Source organism: Gossypium arboreum, chromosome 4 (assembly GCF_025698485.1).
Source record: "Gossypium arboreum isolate Shixiya-1 chromosome 4, ASM2569848v2, whole genome shotgun sequence".
Taxonomy (NCBI): Eukaryota; Viridiplantae; Streptophyta; class Magnoliopsida; order Malvales; family Malvaceae; genus Gossypium; species Gossypium arboreum.
The window spans coordinates 52,892,307-52,909,397 of NC_069073.1; positions in this window are offsets into that span (position 1 = coordinate 52,892,307).

The window sequence follows — 17,091 nt, forward strand, 5'->3', positions numbered from 1 at the left end:
GGTGTACGGCATTTACGACCGCACAAAGCCTCGTAAGGTGCCATCTTAATACTTGATTGAAAACTATTGTTGTGCGAATTCAATCAAAGGTAAATACCGCTCCCATGAACCACTAAACTCAAGGATGCAACATCTCAACATATCCTCGAGTATCCGAATTATCCGCCGGATTGACCATCGGTTTGGGGATGAAAAGCGGTGCTAAAATGCAGCTTGGTACCCAAAGCTTCTTGCAATTTCTTCCAAAATCGCGAGGTGAATCTCGGATCTCTATCTGACACAATAGAAATGGGTACCCCATGTAATCTCACAATCTGAGAAACATACAATTCAACTAGTTTATCCAAAGAATAATCCGTACGTACGGGAATAAAATGAGCCGACTTAGTCAGTCTATCAACAATAACCCAAATCGCATCTTTCTTACTCACCGACAATGGTAACCCGATACAAAATCCATCGTGATTCGCTCCCATTTCCATTCGTGTATCATGATCGGTCAAGTAAACTCAGAGGCACTTGATGTTCCGCTTTCACTTGTTGGCATACTAAACACTTCGAAACAAAATCGAAAATGTCTCGTTTCATACCATGCCACCAAAATTGACGTCTCAGATCGTTGTACATTTTCGTACTCCCCAGGTGAATTAACATTCGGCTACAATGAGCTTCGTTCAGAATCATCGAAATAAGTTCTGAATTTCTTGGAACACACAAATGATTTCTGAACCTCAAACAATCGTCATCATCAATTTGAAACTCTGATTCCATATTTGAAACACATTCAGCCCGTTTTGCAGCTAATTCATCATCGACTTTCTGAGCTTCACGAATTTGATGAATCGACAATGGTCTAGCCTTTAATTCTGCTACTAACACATTGTCGGATAGAACAGACAAGTGTAAATTCATCGCTCATAAAGCAAACAGTGATTTATGACTCAAAGCATCCGCAACCACATTAGCCTTTCCTGGGTGATAGTCAATGACAAGCTCATAATCTTTTAACAACTCGAGCCAACGCCTTTGTCGCAGATTCAAGTCTCTTTGGGTCATCAAATATTTGAGACTTTTGTGATCCGAATATACATGGCACTTCTCACCAAATAAGTAATGTCGCCATAATTTTAAAGCGAATACGATGGTAGCTAGTTCGAGATCATGGGTCGGATAATTCTTCTCATGTGGCTTCAATTGTCTCGACGCATAGGCCACAACTCGACCCTCTTGCATCAATACGCAACCCAACCCAAGTAGGGATGCATCACTATAAATGACAAACTCTTTGCTTGATTCGGGCTGCACTAGCACCGAGCTTCATCAAAGTAAGTTTTAGTTGATCAAAACTTTTCTGACATTCTTCCCACCATTCAACTTAACATCTTTCTGAAGTAGCTTCGTCATTGGTGTGGCTATCATTGAGAAACCATTTACAAACCATCTGTAGTAACCGGCTAGTCCCAAAAGCTCGAACCTCGGTAATATTTCTGAGGCTTCCAGCTAAGTATTGTTGAAATTTTGCTCGTCAACTCGAATGCCCGATCGCAGATACCACATGACCCAAGAAGCTAACCTCTCTTAACCGAACTCGACTTCATCGAACTTAGCATATAACTGCTTATCCCGTAAAATCGCAACACTAATCTCGGTGCTCAAGATGTTCGGTCTCATCTCTTGAATAGACTAAGATGTCATCAATAAACACAACTAAAAACCGGTCCAAATATCGTCAAGATCGATTCATCAAATCCATAAATACCGCAGGGCATTAGTGAGCATAAACGGCATCACTAAGAACTCGTAGTGACCGTATCTCGCTCGAAAGCTATTTTGGGTATATCCGAATCTCGAATTCGCAACTGATAATAACCCAATGTCAAATCTATCTTTGAAAACACTGAGGCTCCCTTTAGTTGATCAAACAAATCGTCAATGCGCGGTATCGTATATTTATTCTTTATTGTCACCTTATTCAGCTGACGATAGTCGATGCACAACCTCATGGTTCCGTCCTTCTTTTTCACAAACAATACTGGTGCACCCCAAGGTGAGAAACTTGGTCGAGCGAAACCTCTATCCATCAACTCTTGCAACTGAGCTTTCAATTCCTTTAATTCCGTTGGTGCCATACGACACGGAGCTATCGAAATCGATGTAGTCCCAGGTACAAGCTCGATGCCAAACTCTAACTCCCGAACAGGTGGTAAACTCGGTAATTCTTCGGGAAAAACATCCAGATATTCACAAACCACCGGCACAGATTCAGGCTTCTTTTCTAACTCTTTGTCATCAAGTACATATGCAAGGTATGCTTCACACCCCTTTCTTACATATTTCTGAGCCAACATCGATGATATTACAGCTGGCAACCTATTCAAGTCAGTAGACTCAACTCGGATTATCTTGTTATTTACACACCTCAAATCGATGGTTTTTCTTTTGCAATTTACAATTGCATCATGTACGATCAACCAATCCATACCGAGGATAACATCAAATTCATCAAACGGTAAAAGCATCAAATCGACCGGAAACAGAACCTCGGATTACTAGGGACATTTCTTACACACTTTGTCGACAAGCACGAACGACCCAAGGGATTTGACACCGAATTACGAACTCGAGAGACTCAACAGTAAAGTCTTCTTTGGATGCTAAGGTTTCACATATATAAGAATGAGTAGAACCGAGGTCAATCAAAGCAATCACATTAGTATTAAAGAGAGTAAAAGTTCCTGTAATAACATCTGGCGAGGAAGCATCCTCGCGTGCGCATATAGCATAAGCCCTAGCAGGAGCACGAGCCTCAGATCTGGTTGTAGTGTCTCTAAATCATCTCTGACCACCAATAGGATTTCTCGTGTTTCTAGATGGTCTACCTCGAGCAGTGGTAGCACCCAGTTTCCCACTCTGATTTACATTCTGTTCAGACAATCTCGGGCAATCTTTAATAAAGTGGTCAACTGATCCGCACTTGTAACAGGAGCGGTCATGGAATCTATAACTCCCCGAATGCCATTTACCACAATACTAGCATTCTGTTCTGTCTCGACGATCATTTCCAACACTGGCGACCGAAGTGACTCGTGTACTCACAGGGGGTCGATCACGATCTCGTCTAGAAAAACGCGAAGTGTCTCTAGACCGGCCTAAGTCATCTCTAAATTTCTTCGATGACTGTTGAAAGGGCTTTCCCAAAGATCTCTTACGAAACTCCTTTGTTCCCATATCAGCTTTTTTTTCTCCTTACTGAGCTCTTCAGCTTTGCAAGCTCGTTCGACAAGTACCACAAATTCTCGGATTTCTAAAATGCCAACATACAGACTTTATATCATCGTCCGATCCATCTTCAAACGCTTACACATCACGACTTCGAAGAAATGCATTCTCGCTGCATCGGCTAAGCCTTACAAACTTTCGTTCATAGTCAGAATCGACATGGAACCTGTTTAAGTTCAAGAAATTCTTTCCATTTTGATCAATGAATCTCGATCGATATACTTTTTCAAACTCGGTTTGGAAAAACTCCCAAGTTACTTGCTCTCTGGGCACAACAAATCAATGTATTCCACCAATAGTAGGCGTAATCACGCAGAAGGAGATAGTACACTTTAGGCATTCATCGGTGTACAAGATAGTTCATCAAGTACTCGAATAGTGTTGTCAACCAAAATTCAGCTTGCTTGGCATCATCATTGTCCGTAGCTTTAAATTCAGAGCCCGTGTTTTGGATTCATCAGCTGGGGCTTATTTGACCTTATCTCAGTCGATTCTGGAGGTATTGTAGGTGCAGGGTTGTATTAGTCGGGAATGGAGGTTGTGGAACAGTAGTATTAGTTCGAATGTATTGGTTGAACCAATCATTCATCATGATATAAAAAGCTTGTCTAGCTTCATCATTCTGATTACTAGCAATAGGTTGAGAGTCCACCGGCACTGTCCCTTGCGCGGGAGCAGGCGCTACACTCTCAAGATCATCACCACCGCTTCGCTTGGGATCGGGATCCATTTCTATAAGTAAACACATTTTTAATCGCGTAAATCACCACACTATCAAATAAACACATAATGGCATGTATAGCTAGACCCAAACATATTACGGTAGTCCTAGAATCGACTAAACCGTAGCTCTGATACCAATAAAATTGTAACACCCCGTACCCGAGACCTTTGCCGGAGTCGAACACGAGGTGCAAACAGACTTAATACATTTATTTGCATAGTCCATTTTAAAATTTCCAGACAAGCTGGCTAACTGCGTCACTGTCACCTTAAAAATCATATCTCGAGTTCCAAAACTCGAAAACCAGTTCCATAAAGTTTTCCTGAAACTAGACTGATATTTCCATCTGCAAATATTTTTTCTAGAATTTTTGGTCAAGCCAATTAGTACAGTTTATTAGTTAAAGTCTCCCCTATTTCAGGGTTCGACTACTCTGACCTTCATGCATTACGACTTAGATATCTCCCTGTACAGGGCTTCAATACTTATACCGTTTGTTTCTAAAGAAACTAGACTCGAAAAGCAATCTATACATATATGGTATGACTTATAATTATCTCTGGTTAATTTATAATGAATTTACAAAATCAGAACAGGGGATCCAGAAATTGCTCTAGCCCTGTTTCACGAAAACTTAAACATCTCATAAAATACGGCTCATATGATCGTTTTGTTACTTTCATATGAAAATAGATTCATCAAGGTTCAATTACATAATTTATTCACTATTTAATTACATTCCTACTATTTTTAGTGATTTTTCAAATCCACATCACTGTGGTTGTCAGCATCATTTTTTAAGGTAAACTTTACCTATTTCATGGTTTTCCATGAATCAACTAGACTTTGTCATACATAGCACCAAAATGATCATGATTAACCATTCCAATGGCTAATCGTTACCAAACATTTCCATACCTCTCAATGAACAACATACAAAACGATTATAATGCTATGCTCAAAGTATATATAAGCCATTTTCGCATGGCTATCCAAATTTATACAATACCAAAAGATACATGACTAACAACAAAAGGGCAGTCCTATACATGCCATTTTCAGAGTTCAACTAAAAGAGTACCAAAAGGGCTTTGATAGTGTGGATGACTTCGACTTTGACACTCCCGAGTCCGATAGCTGACGAACCAAAATCTATAAAACAGAGAATCAAAGAAACGGAATAAGCATTTAATGCTTAGTAAGTTTTGAGTAATGAAATCATGCACAACTGAAGTACAGCATTTATATGACTAAACGAATAATTTCATATACACATATTCTCACAACCATACCTACTTCACATTTCCAACCCTTATATTCACACATAAGAAATCAACTTGACTAGAGGCCGGAAGCTTGTTAATCGATTGAGCGAATACTATTTAAAAGGAATCAATTATTCCAATGCATATACAAAACATACCTCATCGTTGGGGTTTTACGAGCGTATTAATTGAAATTATTACAGCAAGATCGCTCATCCCCAAACCAAGTACCTTCGGGATTTAGCCGGATATAGCTACTCGCTCAAATGCCTTCGGGACTTAGCCCGGTTATAGTAACTCGCACAAATGCCTTCGGGACTTAGCCCGGATATAGTAACTCGCACAAATGCCTTCGGGACTTAGCCCGGATATAATCGCTAGCATAAATGCCTTCGGGACATAGCCCGGATATAGCAACTCGCACAAATGCCTTCGGATCTTAGTCCGGTTATCATCCGAATAATCATGCACATATGTCCACAAATCATAACACATTTTTATTTCGTTTTCATTACTAGAACTCAAACACAAGGCACTTATCTACCATTTACCATTTTCGGCTCAATGGCCACATACAAAGAGCATGGTTTTGATTCACTATATAACATGATCTACTCGAATCATAATCTAAGTTCCATTACTCGAAAACTTACCTCGGATGTTGTCGAACGATTTCAACGGCTATTCGATCACCTTTTCCTTTCCTTTACCGGATTTAGTTCCCCTTTGTTCTTGAGCTTAATTTAACAAATAAATTGATTTAATCATTTTGAACATCAAAGAGAAACTGAAGGTACTTAGCCCATGTATATTAGGCATTAGAGTCATATATGTATGAAATCATGAATCAAATTCAACATATTAGCCAATATTCCCCTTTAGCCGATTTTCTAAGTCAAGATAAAGCCATCAATATGCTTACCTATAGCCAAACGCACACATCAACCTATGTATTCATTCATGTGGCCGAATATGCATGTCTATGTTGAGGCCGATTGTATACTTAATACATTCTACAAATATGGTCACTTGTATTGACTAAATACCATTTTGTTTCAAGTTCAAAACTCGGCTAATACACATATATACACTAGTAATCAAATACTAACATTTGCACTTCACCTTAATAGCTAGCTTAGCAAACCTTAATTTAACATATAATTGTTCATAACACAATTAAAGCATCCTCTCCATTCCATCAATTCAAAACACATACATTACTCAATAATGTTCAAAATCATATTCGCCTTAGTACATAACTTGCTAGCGGTTTTTCTCCATCTAGCAACTAATGCACATATGTGCTCATTTGTTAGACTCTACTTCATCTAACTACTAACCCCTTTTTTTTCATCCAAATAACATGAACAACAACCATATTTCTCTTCTACTTCCTACCATGGCCGAATGCTCAAGACACCATACCATGATTTTCATAATTTTGACATGGGTTACTAAAATAACTTGATACCTCATCAACACAACATCAACACCAGGCAAGAATGACAACATTCATGGCCGAGTATCATCTCCATCAAATAGCAAAAAGAATTTAAACCATGGGCTAGGTAGAATTCAAACTAACATCTAAAAATATGCATGAATTGTGACAGCCCAAAATTGACCCTAGTCGGAAGGTGGTCTCGGGACCACAAAACCGAGGCATAAAAATAATTAAAAATTTATTTTGATGCCTATAATATGTGTGTGCTCATGTATGACATTTTATGATGATTGATTTAGTGTTATAAGGGTGAATTCCACAAGAAAGGACTTAGTAATGAACTTTGAAAGTATGATAGGAAATGTGTGATGACTAATTAAAGCATGCATGCAAAATAATGGACTTGCATGTCAAATTCCCCTTTATAGGTGGTGGCGGCCATGACAAGGAGGATGGGCTAAACATGTCATGAAACATGTTTTGTTGGTGCATTAGGGTGAAATAATAAACAAAGGTGTATGGGTGATAAAAAATGAAAAAAAATGTGTGTGAGTGTGGTAATCCCCCCATTGCCGTGAGTTGTAGAGAAGGAAAGAAAAAATTTTGTTCATCCTTTCTTTGAGCCAAAACTAAGGAAGAAGGAGGATTTTTGCTTCATGCTTGGTTTGGAAGAGATCTAGAAGGAGATTTGGCTAAGTTTGCATCAAGATTAAGGTATGTATGAGGTTGTGTTAGGAGTTTCATGCATGTTTTGGTTGCTAACTTGATGTGCATGTTAGCCATGGCTCAAATCTTTGTTAAGCCATGGAAATGGTATTTGGCCAAAGTTGTTATGGTGATAAAGCCATTGCATGCTAAGTGTGAAGCTTGATGATGATGCATGCAATGATGGATTGTCTACTCTTGAGTAAGATTTTGAGCTTTCTTTTGTTTTATCATGATTGAAGTTGAAAAGGAGCATGATTGTCATATTCGCCATGATGCATTCATGAGCATGGTTCATGCTTCTTGCATGTTAGTTAAAATTTGTGTTTTGGATGGCTATGGACACCTTGAAATTCGCCATGCTCATATATGTATATATATGTTTGCACATGATGTTTTGGTTATGAAGGAAGTGATGAATAAGTTTGTTTAAAGAAGAAGATGTTGAAGAATAATTGTGAAATTGTAAGCACATTCTGCCTAGCACACATATGAGTGCTTGATGCTATATTGTAAGTTTTGAGCTACAATATGCAAAGCATTAACTAGTAAAATGCATGCTGTTTTGTGTGGTATTAAGTGCATAATTGGCCTCAACATGGACAAGTATATTCGGCCTTGGGTAGCCTATTGAAGGCCTTAGCTTTTCCTTGATGCTCGAATAAATTGTATTGAATTGCTTGATGTAGTATAAAATGTGCATGACCATTGTGTATTCAAGCTAAAGGGTGGCCATATGACCATTTAAATTCCTTGTCATATTCGCAATAAGCTAGCACAATGAGGTTTTGATAAATTGAATTTGTTTGAATTAGCTCAAGAGCTAAGAGGGCCACAATTGGACAAGGGAAGGAAAAAGTAATCGAATAGCCGTAAAAGCCGTTCGACAACATCCGAGGTAAGTCCTCAAGAAGTGACCTTACTTGAATTATGTGGAATGAAATATGGATGTATTGATTATTAATTTATGTGTGTATGAGTATTGAATGATACCCGGGCTAAGTCCCGGGCGATTATGTTAGTGATTATAATTGTGTTTGAGCCTTAGTAACGAAAATAAATATGTATGTCCAATGATTATTGATGTATGTGTGCATGAGAAATTGAATGATATCCTGGGCTAAGCCCAAGACAATTATGCTGGAAATTATAACCGGGTTAAGACCGAAGGCAATTGTGCTAGTGGCTACATCCGGCTAAGACCAAGGCATTCGTATGCGAGTCATTCTATCCGGGCTAAGACCCGAAGGCATTTGTGCAAATCGTGATATCCGGGTTAAGTCCCGTAGGCCTTGGTGCGGGTTACCATAACCGGGCTATGTCCCGAAGGCGATTGATCGAGTAGCGACATCCGGTTAAACTCCGAAGGTATGTGATTTGAAAATTATAAGCTTGCTGGAAAATTTCAGCTAATGCACTTGTGAAATTTCCCAATGACAAGGTAAGTGCGGTGTGTGCTTTATGCTGCTAGGAGTAGGCGTGTGAATATCCGCTCCTATGATGGAACGAGTTGTCGGCCTTAATGAAGCCGTTATTTGTGTATGAACATAAGAGTTGGGATGGTGAAGTAAGTATGATTATGTGAATGTGCATTAATGAAATGATGCATTTAACTATGTGAATGTATTGCTGTAATTAGAGTTGATTATATTCCTTGAGACTTACTAAGCATAAAAATGCTTACTCCGCTGCTTTGGCTCTCAGTTTTCTAGATTTCGCTCGATAGCAATCGGATTCGGGATCGTTGAAGTCAAGTCATCCACACTATCAAGCCCCATTTTGGTATAAATTCTTGGTTGAACTTGAAATGGCATGTATAGGACTACCCTTGTTGGTTTAAATATGTTATGATGTATATGTGTACGGCCATGCGAAAATGGCTCGTAATAGTGAAGTATCAACTTAAACTATTTGCGGTTTGTATATATATATATGGTGTCATGATGTGACTATGAATTGGAAATGGGAATGTTGGTCACATGATCAGCCATTGGCATGGTTAAAATGATCATATGTGGACCTATGTAAGGCAAGACTAGTTGGTTCATGGAGACTACAAAATAGGTAAGACCTACCTTAAAACAGATGCTGCCAGCTGCAGTAACGTGAATGTGAAAAATCACCAAAATTTGTAGGAATGGTATTAAATAGTGAATCAGCTATGTAAATGAACATTGATGAGTCTATTTTCATATGGAAGAAACGAAATGGTCATAGGAGTTACATGTTAAGAGATATTAAAGCTATTGTAAGACAGGGCCAGAACGGTTTCTGGGTTCCTGTCGAAACTTTAAAATTTACTATAGATTATCCAGAAAGAATTAGGAGACATACTTTATATGTACAGATTCCATTTTGAGTCTAGTTTCATTAGAAACAAACGGCACCAGCATTAAAGCCCTGTACAGAGAGATATTCAAGTTATACCGCGCGAAGGTCAGAGCAGTCGATCCCTGTAACATGGGTGACTTTAACTAATAAACTGTACCAATTGGCCCGACCAAAATTCTAGAAATAAATCCATGGATGGATATATGAGTCTAAATTCAGGAAAATTTACGAAACCAGTTTCCGAGTTTTGAAACTAGAGATATGATTTTTAAGGCGACAGTGACGCAGTTTTTCCAGCCTGACTGGAAATGTCCAATGGATGGGCAAAACAAGTGAACTTGGCTTGCTAACCCCTCGTGTCCGACACGGCGATGGTCTCGGGTTCGGGTGTTACAATTTTATTGGTATCGAGCCACGGTTTAGTCGATTCTAGGACTACCGTGAGGTGTTTGGGGTCTAGCTATACATGCCATTAAATGATGAATCGATAGTGTGGTGATTTACGACAATTTGTCTTTGAGTTTGTTTATAGCAATGGATCCCGATCCCAACCGAGCAATAGCTGATGATGTGGAGAGTGTGGCGCTGCTCCCGCACAAGGGACAGCGCCGCGGACTCTCAACCTATGGCCAGCAATCCGAATGATGAGGCTAGGCAAGCCTTTTATAGTGTGATGAGCGAATGGTTTAATCAATACATTCGAACTAACACGGCTGTCCCACAACCTCCATTCCCGACAAATGCAACCCCAAGACCTACAATACCTCCAGAATCGACCAAATAAGGTCAAGTAAGCCCCAATCGATAGGATTCAAAACATGGGGCCACTGAATTTAAAGCTACGGATGATGATGATGCCGAACGAGCTGAATTTTGGTTGGACAACACTATCCGGTGCTCGATGAGCTATCTTGTACACCCGATGAGTGCTTAAAGTGTACCATCTCCTTGCTACGTGATTCCACCTACTATTGGTGGAGTACTCGACTTCGTGGTACCTAGAGAGCAAGTGACTTGGGAATTCTTTCAAACCAAGTTCGAAAAAAAAAAAAATATATCGATCGAGATTCATCGACCAAAAGCGAAGGGAATTTCTTGATCTTAAGCAAGGTTCTATGTCGGTTACCGACTATGAACGAAAATTTGTGAGGCTTAGCCGATACACGCGAGAATGCATTTCGTCCGAAGCTATTATGTGTAAACGCTTCGAGGATGGGCTGAATGATGATATAAGGATGTTCGTTGGCATTCTCGAAATACGAGAGATCGTAGTACTTGTTGAGCGAGCTTGTAAAGTCGAAGAGCTTAGAAAGGAGAAACAAAAAGCTGATGTGGGAACTGGAGAATTCCGAAAGAGGTCCTCGGGAAAGTCTCTTCAATAGGCACCGAAGAGATTTCGAGATGATGTGAACCGGTCTAGAGGCGCTTTGGGCTTTTCTAGACGAGGGCGATCGACCCCGTGACCACACGAGTCACTTCGATCGCCATGGTGGAAATGATCGCCGAGAGAGGCGAAGTGTCAACATTGTGGCAAATGGCATTCGGGAGCTGTTGGTTTCGTGATAGCTCTGCTATAAGTGTGGATCGGCCGACCACTTTAGGAAGGATTGCCCGAGGATGCTTGAGCAGAATGTGAGTCGAGTGGAAACTCGGGTGCTACCAACGCTCGAGGTAGGCCACCTAGAAATATGGGCAATGTCGGTGGCGGTCGAGAGGACCTAGAGATGCTACCATCGGATCCGAGGCTCGTGCTCTGCGAGGACTTATGCCATCTGCCGCCGCCGAGGATCTTGCCTCTCGGATGTCATTACGGTGCTTTCACTCTTTTCAATACTAATGTGATTGCTTTGATTGACCTGGTTCTACTCAATCTTATATATGTGAAACCTTAGCATCCAAAGAAGACTTTGCCTATTGAGTCTCTTGAGTTTGTAATTCGGTGTCAAACCCTTGGGTCATTACGTGCTTGTCAACAAAGTGTGCAAGAAAAGTCCCCTAGTGTTCCGAGGTTCTTGTTTCCGGCGGACTTGATGCTTTTGCCGTTCGATGAATTCGACGTTATTCTTGGTTTGAATGGGTTGACCATGCACGATGCGGTCGTAAATTGCAAAAGCAAGACTATCGATTTGAGGTGCTTGAATAACGAGATAATTCGGGTTAAGTCTACGGACTTAAAGGGTTGCCACCGTAATATCGCAATGTTGGCCCGAAAATATGTAAGAAAAGAGTGCGAAGCGTACCTTGCGTCGTGCTCGATGACAAGGAATCGAAAAGAAACCGAATCTGTGCCCGTGGGTTGTGAATACCGGATGTTTTCCTGAAGAATTGCGGGTTTACCACTGTTCGGAAATAGAATTTGGCATCGAATTGGTACCGGTACCACTCCAATTTCGATAGCTCCGTATCGTATGGCACCAACGGAATTAAAGGAGTTGGAAGCTCGATTGCAAGAATTGGTGGATAGAGGTTTTGCTCGCCGAGTTTTTCGCCTTGGGGTGCGCCAGGTGTTGTTCGTGAAAAGAAGGATGGAACCATGCGGTACGTGCATCGATTATCGTCGACTTAATAAAGCGATAATAAAGAACAAATATCCGTTGCCACGTATCGATGACTTGTTCGATCAACTAAAGGGAGCCTCGGTGTTCTCGAAAATAGATTTGAGATCGGGCTATTATCAATTGCGAATCCGAGATTGGACGTACCCAAAGCCGCCTTGAGCGAGATATGGTCACTATGAGTTCCTAGTGATGCCGTTTGGGCTCACTAATGCCCTCGCGGTATTTATGGATTTAATGAATCGGATCTTTAGACCATATTTGGATCGATTAAGTAGTCGTGTTCATTGATGACATCTTGGTCTATTCAAGAAATGAGACCGAACATCTTGAACACTGCGGTTAGTCTTTGCAAATTTTACGGGATAAGCAATTATATGCTAAGTTCAGCAAGTGTGAGTTACGGTTAAGAGAGGTTAGCTTCTTGGGTCATGTGGTATCTGCATCGGGTATTCGAGTCGACCGAATAAAATTTCAGCCATACTTAATTGGAAGCCTCAGAAACATTCTTGAGGTTCGAGCTTTTTGGGGCTTGCCGGTTATCACCGACGATTTGTAAAGGCTTCTCAACGATAGCCACGCCGATGACGGCTTACTCCAAAAGGATGTTAAGTTCGAATGGATGGAGAAATGCCAAAAAGTTTCAATCAATGAAAACTTATTTGATGAAGCCCCAATTCTAGTGCAACCCGAGTCCCAAGAAAGAGCTTGTCATCTATAGCGACGCCTCTACTTGGGTTAGGTTGCGTATTAATGCAAGAAGGTTGAGTTGTGGCCTATCGTCGAGGCAATTAAAGCCACATGAGAAAAATTATCCGACTCATGATCTCGAATTGGCCGCCATCGTATTCGCCTTAAAGATTTGGTGACATTACTTATTTGGTGAAAGGTGCCATGTATACTCGGATCACAAAAGTCTCAAATATTTGATGATCCAAAGAGACTTAAATCTGCGACAAAGGCGTTGGCTCGAGCATTAAAGGATTACGAGCTGGTCATTGACTATCACCCGGAAAGGCGAATGTGGTTGCGGATGCCTTGAGTCGTAAATCATTATTCGCTTCTGAGCGATGAACATGCACTTGTCTGTTCGATCCGATAGTGTGTTAGTAGCTGAATTGAAAGCCAAACCACTATTGATACACCAAATTCGAGAAGCTCGAGAAAGTCGACGACGAGTTGGTACGCAAAGCGGTGAGTGTGTTCCAAACAAGGATTCGAGTTTCAAATCGATGATGACGATTGTTTGAGGTTCAAAAGTCGTCTGTGTGTTCCAAAGAATTGAACTCATTTCGATAATTCAATGAAGCCCATTGTAGCCGAATGGCAATCCACGGAGTAGTCGAAGATGTACAATGATTTGAAACGTCGGTTTTGGTGGCATGGTATGAAGCGAGACATCTCCGACTTTGTTTGAGATGTTTAATATGTCAACAAGTGAAAGCGGAACATCGGTGCCTTGAGATTACTTGACCAATCACGATACCCGAGTGGAAATGGGATCGAGTCACAATGGACTTTGTATCCGGACCGCCATTGTCGAAGTAAGTAAGAAGGATGCGGTTTGGGTCGTGGTAGATCGATTGACTAAGTCGGCCCACTTTGTCCCCGTCGTCGGATTTTTCAATTGACAAATTAGCTGAATTATACGTTTCTCGATTGTGAGATTACACGGGTGCCTATTTCCATCGTGTCGGATAGAGATCCGAGATTTACCTCGCGATTTTGGAAAAAGTTGCAAGAAGCTTTGGGTACCAAGTTGCATTTCAAAGACCGCCTTTCACCCCCAAACCGATGGTCAATCCGAACGGATAATTCGGATACTTGAGGATATGTTAAGATGTTGCGTCCTCGAGTTTAGTGGTTTATGGGAGCGGTATTTGCCGTTGATTGAATTCGCTTACAACAACAACTTTCAATCAAGTATTAAGATGGCACCTACGAGGCCTTATGCGGTCGTAAATGCCGTACACCATTGTTTTGGACTGAGCTCGGTGAAAGCAAGATTTTCGGGGTGGATTTGATTAGGGATGCTGAACAGAAAGTGAAAGTAATCCGTGAAAGTCTGAAGATAGCCTCCGATCGTTAGAAGTCGTACGCGGACTTGAAGCGTAAGGATATCGAGTATCAGGTGGGTGATAAAGTGTTTCTCAAGGTATCGCCTTGGAAAAGATACTCGATTCGGCCGTAAGGGCAAGTTGAGCCCGAGGTTCGTTGGGCCATATGAGATATCCGGCGAGTCGATCCAGTGGCATATCGTTTGATTTTGCCCCCTGAACTCGAAAAGGTTCACGATGTCTTTCACGTTTCTATGCTTTGACGCTATAGATCCGATCCATCGCACGTGATTAGTCCATCAGAAATTGAAATTCAAGCTAATATGAGTTATGAGGAAGAACCGATTCGTATCCTATCACGAGAAGTGAAAGAGTTGTGAAACAAGCGGGTTCCGCTAGTAAAAGTGTTATGGCTCAAGCACGGGATAGAAGAAGCTACTTGGGAGACCGAGAACTCTATGAAAGAGCGATATCCAAACCTATTTACGGTAAGATTTTCGGGACGAAAATTTCTTAAGTGGGGAGAGTTGTGACACCCAAAATTGACCCTAGTCGGAAGGTGGTCTCGGGACCACAAAACCGAGGCATAAAAATAATTAAAATTTATTTTGATGCCTATAATATGTGTGTGCTCATGTATGACATTTTATGATGATTGATTTAGTGTTATAAGGGTGAATTCCACAAGAAAGGACTTAGTAATGAACTTTGAAAGTATGATAGGAAATGTGTGATGACTAATTAAAGCATGCATGCAAAATAATGGACTTGCATGTCAAATTCCCCTTTTATAGGTGGTGGCCGGCCATGACAAGGAGGATGGGCTAAACATGTCATGAAACATGTTTTGTTGGTGCATTAGGGTGAAATAATAAACAAAGGTGTATGGGTGATAAAAAATGAAAAAAAAATGTGTGTGAGTGTGGTAATCCCCCCATTGCCGTGAGTTGTAGAGAAGGAAAGAAAAAATTTTGTTCATCCTTTCTTTGAGCCAAAACTAAGGAAGAAGGAGGATTTTTGCTTCATGCTTGGTTTGGAAGAGATCTAGAAGGAGATTTGGCTAAGTTTGCATCAAGATTAAGGTATGTATGAGGTTGTGTTAGGAGTTTCATGCATGTTTTGGTTGCTAACTTGATGTGCATGTTAGCCATGGCTCAAATCTTTGTTAAGCCATGGAAATGGTATTTGGCCAAAGTTGTTATGGTGATAAAGCCATTGCATGCTAAGTGTGAAGCTTGATGATGATGCATGCAATGATGGATTGTCTACTCTTGAGTAAGATTTTGAGCTTTCTTTTGTTTTATCATGATTGAAGTTGAAAAGGAGCATGATTGTCATATTCGCCATGATGCATTCATGAGCATGGTTCATGCTTCTTGCATGTTAGTTAAAATTTGTGTTTTGGATGGCTATGGACACCTTGAAATTCGCCATGCTCATATATGTATATATATGTTTGCACATGATGTTTTGGTTATGAAGGAAGTGATGAATAAGTTTGTTTAAAGAAGAAGATGTTGAAGAATAATTGTGAAATTGTAAGCACATTCTGCCTAGCACACATATGAGTGCTTGATGCTATATTGTAAGTTTTGAGCTACAATATGCAAAGCATTAACTAGTAAAATGCATGCTGTTTTTGTGTGGTATTAAGTGCATAATTGGCCTCAACATGGACAAGTATATTCGGCCTTGGGTAGCCTATTGAAGGCCTTAGCTTTTCCTTGATGCTCGAATAAATTGTATTGAATTGCTTGATGTAGTATAAAATGTGCATGACCATTGTGTATTCAAGCTAAAGGGTGGCCATATGACCATTTAAATTCCTTGTCATATTCGGCAATAAGCTAGCACAATGAGGTTTTGATAAATTGAATTTGTTTGAATTAGCTCAAGAGCTAAGAGGGCCACAATTGGACAAGGGGAAGGAAAAAGTAATCGAATAGCCGTAAAAGCCGTTCGACAACATCCGAGGTAAGTCCTCAAGAAGTGACCTTACTTGAATTATGTGGAATGAAATATGGATGTATTGATTATTAATTTATGTGTGTATGAGTATTCGAATGATACCCGGGCTAAGTCCCGAAGGCGATTATGTTAGTGATTATAATTGTGTTTGAGCCTTAGTAACGAAAATAAATATGTATGTCCAATGATTATTGATGTATGTGTGCATGAGAAATTGAATGATATCCGGGCTAAGCCCCGAAGACAATTATGCTGGAAATTATAACCGGGTTAAGACCCGAAGGCAATTGTGCTAGTGGCTACATCCGGCTAAGACCAAGGCATTCGTGCGAGTCATTCTATCCGGCTAAGACCAAGGCATTTGTGCAAATCGTGATATCCGGGTTAAGTCCGTAGGCCTTGGTGCGGGTTACCATAACCGGGCTATGTCCCGGCGATTGATCGAGTAGCGACATCCGGTTAAACTCGAAGGTATGTGATTTGAAAATTATAAGCTTGCTGGAAAATTTCAGCTAATGCACTTGTGAAATTTCCCAATGACAAGGTAAGTGCGGTGTGTGCTTTGCGCGCTAGGAGTAAGAGTGTGAATATCCGCTCCTATGATGGAACGAGTTGTCGGCCTTAATGAAGCCGTTATTTGTGTATGAACATAAGAGTTGGGATGGTGAAGTAAGTATGATTATGTGAATGTGCATTAATGAAATGATGCATTTAACTATGTGAATGTATTGCTGTAATTAGAGTTGATTATATTCCTTGAGAC